The sequence below is a fragment of the Xiphophorus couchianus genome, chromosome 20 (assembly GCF_001444195.1).
Source record: "Xiphophorus couchianus chromosome 20, X_couchianus-1.0, whole genome shotgun sequence".
NCBI lineage: Eukaryota > Metazoa > Chordata > Actinopteri > Cyprinodontiformes > Poeciliidae > Xiphophorus > Xiphophorus couchianus.
Genome location: NC_040247.1, coordinates 17694404 through 17705163, shown reverse-complemented (window position 1 = coordinate 17705163; position 10760 = coordinate 17694404). Strand labels below are relative to the sequence as shown.

The 10760-nt window shown below is 35.4% G+C and overlaps 1 non-coding gene across 1 annotated transcript; it reads right to left on the bottom strand.

Moving 5' to 3' along the window:
• Positions 1-10462: 10462 nt before the first annotated feature.
• Positions 10463-10535, bottom strand: trnaf-gaa (transfer RNA phenylalanine (anticodon GAA)). Its single transcript has one exon. It is a non-coding gene; the product is annotated as a tRNA-Phe (tRNA).
• Between the last annotated feature and the right edge of the window lie 225 nt (positions 10536-10760).

Genomic DNA, 10760 nt, shown 5'->3' with positions numbered 1-10760 from the left:
CAGGACGCAAATGAACCATTACATGCAGCAAACTTAAGTATAAGTAGGGTCAGTGGCACTGCAGTCTTGTGCTGCACGGAGATCAGTTTGCTTTTTAAAATTATTTTTGGAAAGTCTTATGTAAAACTGCTTTAGCAGAAACATGAAACATCTAAATGAGTCACGTTGTTCTGTGTGGAAGAAAATATCACAGGATTCTGTGACTTTATTTCATTGCAAACAGTAGGAACCCTCGATACTGTTTCCTTTCCCTTTTTTTTTTTACGTTGCAACCACAAATGTATTTTACTGAGTGCTGGGTTCCCACAGTGCATTGTAAGCCTGGCGGGCCACCAGGCTTTACTTGTGCCCACACCAGGCTTAGCGTTGTTTATTTATTTTAGGCTTTTTAAATTATTACCTTTTTTAAAAGGCTTTATAGTTAGTGTTTAGGGATTAATCTTCCAGTCTTCCAATAATGCATAACTATCAACTGATATTTTCAAATTTCCTGTCAACTTTAAACATTTTTTAACTCAAAAACACGACTTGCTGCTGGATGAATGACTGCTGGCATATAGCCTGGCATGAGCACAAAACTGGTTATCATCTAGATTTCTGTACATGTTCATGGCTGCTCCAGTGAAGGGAATATGAGCTTCATTTATTCATCTTAGCCTCTTCACCTTGTGTTCTGATACTCCGGGATGTAGTAATATAACACCAGGAGAACCTGTTTGCATGGCTCAGCCAACTCCACTCTGGAGAAAATCGATATGTATGTGTGTCAGGGACAGAAAAGACAGAATGAGCTCTGGGACATAATTATAATGACCCAGTAGACTCTTTTTGAGCTTCCCATGAGAATTTGAAGCAAAAAAAAATTGTAAAATGATCTCAACACGTGAGGTTGAGTGGACCCAGGGGGTGACAATCTTCCTGCTAATTGGGACAGCTCTGCTGTTAACTCGTGATCTTAGCTGTGATCTTGTTTCAGGGGGAACTCATCAAACCTTTCAAATCAAATCATATGAGCAGATTTAATGGATCATACACTAACCCAACTGGAAATGATGTGTTACCAGCTTCAAGCCAAAACTATAAAATGTTACAACGCAATCTCTTTTATGCTTTCAGCAAAGTTGAAAATTATTTTTACTTCAGTAATATACTTTAAAAGACATTAATATGTAATTAACAGTGTAGTTTCTTTAGACTTTTATATGACATATTTCAGCATCCTAGGCTCATGGATGGGTAAATGGATGAATAGTAAGATTACTAAATTCATATTGCTAAAATATAGATTTCAATATGCTGAGGTTCGCATGTTTAAATTCTATTTAAATGTTTATCTTCCCTGGGCAAAGATTGTTTAAAATGTTTACAACAATCAGCTTTAATTGCAAATATCTCGCACCAGAAAATATAGAAAATACAACCTTTAATTTCAATGTGCTTATTTTGCTGATAAAGATGTTTTTTTTTTTTAAATATAATTCCTGATGTGTTGATTATAATTCCTAAAAAATAAGTGTATGCATTTAAAAATGAACAGGTAGATGAGGAACATTTAATTCTTCCAGTGGTATAAATGATGTGACACAGAGACCCATTTGTCTTTGCTCCCCTTTAAGATGGGAAACATAAGAGACTTAAGATGTGGGTTTTGATCATCACTGGTCATGAATTATCTACAAGAGAATAGCAAATCACCCAAATTTGCCTTTAAATCTATGTATAATTATCTGACTACATAAGAGTTTAATTAGAAAAAACACATGATATCTCACCATTTAAATTACTTTGTGTTCAGTTGGAGGTTTTTCTGTAATTTAAGTTTCATTTTATGAATCTATTTTCTGTTGTAACCTCAGTTCTACTCACCTTCCTTGCTTTGTTTCTTAAAGTTAAACCAGGTAAATGTAAAAGTAAAACAGGCCTAATGACTAAAGTGCTTATATGCTTTTTAAATTGTCTGCTAATTTGATTTTTAAAAGTAAAATGCTAATTTTGCCATTCGGTTTGCTGCACTGCTCGCACTGGATTAGCTGTTTTTGATTTAATAAATGTTTGTATTTGGCACTTAATTTCTGTAAATGTTTTAGGGGTTTGAAACCCTGAAAAAGAAAATTCATATACAGCAAAGTAAAATAAAGATCTTATTAAATTATACTCCATCTGCTAAGCTTCCTCCGACTTTTGGTTCACACACAGTATGTCAAATAAATGTTTACAACTGGACTTGTCACAGATGTGGCTGGAGGAAGACTTATGTTCATCTCATAATCATGCAGTCAGGATGATGGCGAAGGAGGTAAGTGTAAAATCATGCTACTGCAATAAAGATAAAATAATTATTTATGCTTTTGAAACATTTTTACCATCCTGCCAATATTAAAAGACGTCGCTGCACGCACAGGTGTCTGACACATAAATAATGCTGATATATTGTAACATTTGTAACCAATACAGTTGAATGTTGATGTGTTTTTATTGTCTCCTGGAGGCCAGACTCCTAGGAGAATACAGCCAAACATAAGTGCATTCTCAGCCCTCTTCTTGCTTTTTGTTCTCTCTCCCTTCAAGATCTGTGTAAACAGCAAGATGGGTCTGGTGACATGAAATTAGCTAAGTAAACATACATGGACAGGAGGATGATTGGTAGGCGTGCAGAAATGTGGCTGCTGCACCCAGTGTTTATAAAATCTCAGATCTGCTGAAGCGGCATTCCCGCTTTGCTTAATGCACATGGCAAAGACAGCGGTGAAGTCTCTCTCATTACCACAGGTGTTTAAATAAATGACTCTGTGAATCATCAGACTAGGAGCATCATGAGGTTGTGGTTAAAAGAGCCTCCCCTTCATCAGATGACCTAACGAACTAATAACCATTTATCTTGGAGCCAGCAAATGATACTCAGCACTCTCAGGGCGTTAAATGTAATTTAGTTTTTTGCTGGAGTCAGTGCTGAGTAAGAAGATGTGCACTTGCGCCATGGCAACACTGTTTCTTGCTAAGCTGAGTAACAGAACACAGCTACAACAGGAACATGATAATCCAGGGGTCAATCCTTGCTGCTTTATTGCAGGCCCTTCTTAACGTAAAGAAGACCCTATTTTTGGAGCGTTCGCCCCGTGGGTGGGCGAACGCTCCAAAACGCTGCGCAAAGTGTGAAACGGCTAAACGCTAACAAGATGAGAGCAGCACTAGTTGTTTTAAAGTCACACCTCATGACGCAGCAGCTTCCAGGAAACCTGCTTTCAACATGTTATATTAGTCCAGGATGAAACACCAAAGAGGAACATGATTTGTATATTTTTATCCTGTCATTGACTTCCTTTAAATTCAGTTTGTGTGTTACTCTGCGACACAAGCTGTCTCTGTTCCCACTGATTGGCTTCTTTACATCGAGTGAACCGAGGACTTCAGAGGGACAAGCCGAGATCTGAAAAGAGGAAGCACAACAGGGAGTAGGCTTGCTAAATACAGGAAGTGAGACTATTCTAAGTGTCTGCACCAGACAAAGCTCTCATCCTGCCCCCTGTGCGCTCACAGCATGCAACAAATTCACTACAACATCAATCTAGGTCGGTTTCATTTCAAATGTGTTGAAGACATTTCAGAAACACGGCAGTTCAAATTGCTTTACATCATGAAAACATAAAAAAATATATTTTAAATGTCTTTTACAAAAACAAAAATACAGTTACTTGTAACTCCCTATTCATGCAGAAAAAAATATTTTTGAATTTGAACTGTTTTTGTCTAAGCACAGAGTTCATAAGTTCAAATGTGAACAATCAATCAGCATAGCCCAAAAAGTCAGTGGAGCTTAACCCTCCTGTTATGTTGCGGGTCAAATTGACCCGTTTTAAAGTTTAATTTTTTTTTTAAATAGTTGGAAGTATTTTTTTGCACAAAACTTTTTCTATTTGTCTTAATAGGTGCACTCTACATATAAATTGAAAATGTATTCATTTTACACATTTCACATTCACATTACACCCCTCCTGGGTCTACTTTTTACATAGATACTGTTCGGGTCAATTTGACCCGGCAGTTAGGTTGAAGTGCAAAAAAAGATTAAAAAAATGTCCAATTCTATATGTTTCCTTGCAGCTATGAACCATATTTCACCACACACACACACACACCAGCGCGCACACACACACACCCCCTACCAACAGTCTACTTTAGTTGTATTTGCACTTTCACATTCTGCTAGTGGCATCCCATCTATCTGATTACTGTATTTCCAGGGCTGCTATTCCACCTTTTAAAGGAAGTTTCAGAGGTTTCAGTTTTGCCGATCTGAGTTGCTTTCAGGCGCTCCCCACCTGCAGACCTTGCAGCAAAGCAGAACTTCTATATTGAAATGAAACGATAATGAAGGATCTGACATGCACTCACAAGCACAACTACATCGCATGTATCCAAAAAGGGTTTCCAACACAAGGGTGAATAGGCAGGAATTAACAACACCTGAATCATCATCTGAGACTCTCACGGAGGTTTTTTTGTAAGACAGCTTAAAAACAAAACTCAGATGACGTGAGACGAGAGACCACACTGCATGAACTGATCCTGATGGTGACCACAAGACGTACAGCTTTTCATGATGGGTTGCTACACAATACCGTGGTCTGTAGATGAAAAACTTGCCACCCTCTTTTTATGCTACTAAAAACTCAGTAATCTTTTTGCTTCAGTCAAATGATGCTCCCTTTCTGTCCCAATGCCTGGAAAGTCAAAGACAAGTAAAGATTAAGATACTTGTGCTAAAAAATTTGGAAGATGGAAAACTTCATCCTGTGTACCAGCAGTGATTTATTTTATATTTAATATTATTTGACCACAATTGTGTTTATTATATGTCTAGATCTTGTAAAGCACTTAGTAAACAGTGGCACTAAAATTTACTTGACTTTTAGTAATTCTATGAATTTATACCCAGATTTTGTACACATATGTAACAGTTTTATTTTCATGTACTAAACAATTAGTTTAATTCTCAAGGCACTCAAGGTTACTTTAAAAAACTACTATGACAAAATATCAATTTCTTTGAATTCCTATGTAATTAATTTTAATTAATTTGTATAGAACTTTCTGAAGATTTTACTGTACATTACAGCTACAGTATATTCAATGATAAAGGTTCTGATTGGCCATTTAACCCCTTACCCGTGTAATACCCACATTTTGTTATTTCATAAATAAAAGCATTTTGTGTCTGTTGAACTATCCACTCTAAATCAGTTTCATTTTATTAGCAATTGGGAACATTTTTCAAAAACTATTAAGGTAAAAATAACAAAAAAAGTGTAAAAAGTGTAGCAGTATTTATGTGAGACCATATTCCCATTGTTTTTGGTACTACTTGTTGTTGGTCTTTGTCACTTTGTAGTGTTTTAATTTTTTAATTTTAATTGTTAAGTGACATTTTTGACAGTAATGACATCTAAAGAAATGTAATTATTTTTACTGCATTGTTAAAGTGTGTTCTTGCACCTCTAACACTTTGGTGCCACATATACTGTAAGTATGCAACGACATGCACAAGTCCTCAAGCATTTAGTTTTTTGGGGGCATGATGTTTTTATGTTATTAAATTCACATCAAATAGCACTCCATATAAATCATATAAATCAAACTAAATAAACCAGAGACATATGGTTTTTTTTTTGCAGGTGCCAACACTATCGATTGCAACTGGGACAACTAAAATAAATAACGTAACCTCTGAAATTATCCTGCCAGCAGTCCTGTCCGGTCAACAACTAGAAGTGTTCGGATAACTCTATTAAACTAAAAATAAGACAAATAAGTCCCTGAATTGCTGAGAGGATGAAATCATACATCAAAGGCACATGGTAATAAGTCACATATGTTCCCAAATGCTTAATGTGCGCTGGTAAGAGATCAGAACATAACAGTGTTTCAAACTTTATTGAAAAATGCTTCCAGGCTTATGCTACACTCATACGGTTGAAAATTGATATCAAATACTTGCATTTAGTTTCCAAATTGTAATAAATTTCTTCAATTTTTGTAAGTTGGTTGAATGAACCTGAAAAAAAATCCTGAACATTTGACTATAAATAGAGAGAAGTGCACCGTCTTAAGCCAAAAAGACAAGTTCAAACCTGTCTTCTGCTTCCCGCTTCGTTGCCAATGCAAGGGCGCACACACACTCTCTCACACACACACGCTCACACACCCCAACACACACAAAGTAAACCTATCATGTGGCTTGATAAGAAGACACTGGATTCAGTCCTCCAAGAAAAAGGTGTGTAGAAATAAACTGCAGTCGAGTCATCAAAAAACAACTATGACAGATACAGAACCTGTCTAGAAAACATGCAGACAATAAAAGCAAAGTGAATCATTAAACTGCACAAAGGTCCAAATATGTGTATTAACAGAAGGAAAATGGAGATGTGTGCAAATCATACAAACCCAACACAGTCTGAGGGATGTAGTCAGGTTGACTCTGATAGTAAATAATACTGCATGTTACGCAACGCAGCGTGGTTTTGTTGATTCAATTAGAATAATTTAGTTTTTAGAAAAATCATGTTTGAGACGCTTTTACACAAAATTAAATTGGTTCTTAAAATAACTCTGATCAGATATCAGAAATGCAACCAAAGATTTATTGAATATTGAAATAGGGAATGCTATTTATTATTTTTAAAGGATGTCAAATAAAAGTCACTGTGGCCACAGGATGACCTATTAGTTTTGCACACAAGGGCTTATGGGAAGGTAAATTTATACTATCAACAAAAGAGTGAAAAAACAACTCAGGATGAGAAGTTGTTATTGCCATTCAAAATGAAAAACACGTCCAACCGCTTAGGAGTTTACAGATCCTCAGCTGAAGATTTCAGGAACAAAAAACTAAGAAAAGCCAAATAACAGATAAAAATCCATAAAATAGAATATTGCAGCTTGGATAGGTGTGCAGGTGTTGCACTGACTGAAGTGAACAGTTGCTGTAGTTAAACTGTATGTTTTTTCTTCCGTATAAATACGGAAGAAAAGCAAATGTATAGCTGTTAAGTCACACAACTTCACCGCTAAAAGTTGTGTGACTAAAATAAATCATGGTTTGTTGCAGTTTCCTTCATATATTTCTCAAAGTACATTCCCCTTTTTTCTTGATAATTTGGTCCCTTTACACAATCACTGATCATTTAACAATACATGCAGAATGAAGAGGAAGTTTGGAACTTCTCATTTAAATTACTCTATTTTTAACTTCGAAACTAAAATTTTGGTAGCATTCAGAGAGGTTCTTCGTTCTTCTCATGTTCTGAGGAAGTTCTTTCAAACATGGCCGACTTTATAAGAGATAGAAACACAGAGGTTGTGCAGTTCTGATTTTTCTCGACATAATCAGTTTGGTTTACCCATAATAGCTAAACTCAACTACAGCAAAAGTTTTCAAAATGCTTCTCTAAGTAAATAGTTTTTCATATCATTCAAACTTTTTAACTAACTCTGTTGGGTTTTAGCCCTAAACATCTTCTTACCCCAATGCTACACATCCACATCCACATTTTATCATGAAAGCTAAGCCTTTCATGATAAAAAATTTTGCTGAACGTTAAATATTCTCAGACGTAATTGTGATAAATGATAATATTGTTTTGAGACTATTTTCAAGTAATATAAGGGCGATGGCATAATAATGCAAACACACATTCTCAAAGATCAACAAACTTTAAATTCTAATGAACATTTAACACTGGAAGAAACTTTAAATATCCCCCAAAAAATAACAACAAACATCACAACAGAAACAGAGCTGCACAGTGGCGCAGTTGGTAGCACTGTTGCCTTGCCTGGGTTCGATTCCCGGCCCGCGGTCTTTCTGCCCGGAGTTTGCATGTTCTCTCTGTGCATGTGTGGGTTCTCTCCCACAGTAAAAAATGGTTAATTGGTTCGTCTAAATTCTGTTGTGCGTGCATGGTTGTTTGTCCTGTCTGTCTCTGTGTTGCTCTGCGACAGACTGGCAACCTGAACAGGGTGTACCCACCTCTCGCCCGGAACGTTAGCTGGAGATAGGCACCAGGCTCCTAGGTGTACAGAAAATGGACGACAGAAACAATAAATAAAATTAATTATGAAGTCTTTGTAGACAAAGTTGTGCTCTAAAAAAAGGGCTAATTGAATTTTATCATCCGGTTTTTGGTAAACAGAAACAGAAAAAAGAAAAACAATAAATCATGCAAATGAAAATTTAATTTATCATGTGATTAAGTGATTTGGTTATTGTGAAAGGTCTAGTTCCAGCTATAGCTAATTATCGTGACTAAACCTGGAGCAGTAACAGTTAAGATAGTAGCAGTAACAGTAACAGTTAAGATAGTAGCAGTAACAGTAACAGTTAAGATAGCAGTTGATGATTTTGCACAATAAACATTTAATCAGATTTTGTACCGATAAAGGCCACATAAAATATACAACCCACAGTAAATGAAAGCATTTTTGTACCTGATAAACTTTATGCTCACAAACAACAGCACTCAAGTAGGTGTATCCTGTTTATTTAAGCTTTGGCTTGTTCTTTCAGCTAGATTCCAACTCTGTCATTATCCTGGGGCAAAATGTGTTTTTCGCAAGTAAATGTTTATTTCCACAGAGCGCTGAAAGAAATTATCTTTCCTTTTTCTGAGTTTCCATCAAGCTGCCACACATCCATTCGGAATATTTCCAATGAAAAAGTAATTTGTAAAATTCAAGGACACAGTCTGTTTCAGAATCTGCTACAGATTACCCACACGGTAGCCATATTCTGCTTTTGAGAGGCAAATATCTACAGATAATAATTTTGTGAAAAGAGGAATACAACATTCAGACTGATTATGATTAATTTAGTTTTCATATTTAGAAGCTTTATGGTTGTAAAATATTAATGTATTCCATTTAATCAAGTTACCTGAAGCAGTTTGTATTGTGTTGTTGCTTAAAACCACAAAAACAAAATGTGTTTTATGTAAAAAGTTTCTTTTGCATTTTTAAGAAGTAGCGTTATTTAATAACTCCTGATTGTTTGCTAGGTTTTAACAGTCGTTTCTTCAGTATATGTGCAAAAAACTGAAATATTTTGCGGATAAAACTTTTTCTCTTATCCGTACAAGAACAAAACAATGTCAATCGGTAAATTTTGAAATAATGTTTGAAACTTTTTCATTATTACCCACGTTCTTTAAGTTAAACAGATTAACTTGTACATAGCGCTGTGCACTGCCTTGAATTTACATTTCTGGTTATTGTTGTTATAACTGTGGTGCTGTTAGCTTTTTCTATGCCAAATTCCTCCATGTTAAAAGCTGAAATGTCTCCTCAAATATTTCATAGGAGCTCCATGAATTTTTTGTTCCTTTTAACGAAAACGCTGTTGTTGAGTGATTTATTGAACTACACTGCCCCCTGGTGGAAGTTCTGCAAAATAGTTTCATTTTATTGTACAAGAGCCAACATTTCCCCACAGGAATTATTTACAAACCATCGGTACAGAAACAAATTAGAAAGAGAGAGAAAGAAAGAGAGAAGCTGGACACTATTCTGTTTTACTTATTTTCAAATATTTTTGCTTGTTTTGTTTTATTTTTTTCTGGCAGATATTCACCCGGAATATTATAATAACATTTAAGATAATCACAGTGCTTTACCTCACTGTTTTATTCACAAACAATCTTAGATTTTAACATTATTTACAGAATAAAGAAAACAGTTACATTTATTGTTGCTTTTTACAGAAATTAATTTTAATGTACCTAGACAGCGCAAAAATCACACTGCGGTTATGGTTATTCTAATTTAATGTTGTAAATGAATTACTATTATTAAATATTTACTTATGAAAAGTTGTAAATATTCATATTATTCTCTGAATTTTACATGATGGTTGTCATTAGGAATTTTACGAGTAAAACATCAGTACAAGAGGAAAAAACGTTATTGCCTTGCAGTATTGTAAATACTCCATGATCTTTTGAACATCTTTTGAACATGCATAACATTACATTGAAGTTAGAGGATGTAGACAAAATTCAATACATAAAATGCTGTATTGCTGTCAATAGCTTTTTGATGCTAAACCAAGGAGCTCGGGACATTTTGGAGAAATAAATGTCTACTATTTAAATGAGAACATTATGACAATGCAGCTCAGCTATATGCTCAAGTTCACCACCCTGAGTGATCTAAGTGTAAATTTGCAGGTACTAATTATCTACAAATCTCTGCAACTTTAATAAATTGGCATTTAATATAGACAGGATGAAGTTAAACAGCTGTAAAAAAAAAAAAAAAGAAAGAAAGAAAGAAAATAAACAGCATGCCAGTTATGAGTTAAGATTAAGTTTTTCTATTGTTAGAGATCGAGCGTCAAGACGACAGGACTGTTCCGTATCTGCAACAAGGTTGAATCAGTGACTTACAAAATGTATTATTCCCATTGCACTGCCGAAACCTGGGATCGAACCAGGGACCTTTAGATCTTCAGTCTAACGCTCTCCCAACTGAGCTATTTCGGCCGCACGTTCTGCAACACGCAGAGCTGGTGTGATTATCCTATGACCCCATTAAGTATTTTGACAATTTTTAGTGGTTGATGAAAAAACTTGCCACAGGCGAGGCCTAAAGAATATAAAGAATATAAGTTATCTGCTTCGCAATAGTAAATATCGCGGCAAATAAGTCAAAGGTGAAAACGAAAGTGTTTCAACTGAATTCTGCTTGAAGGGCTTTGGACACAAGAT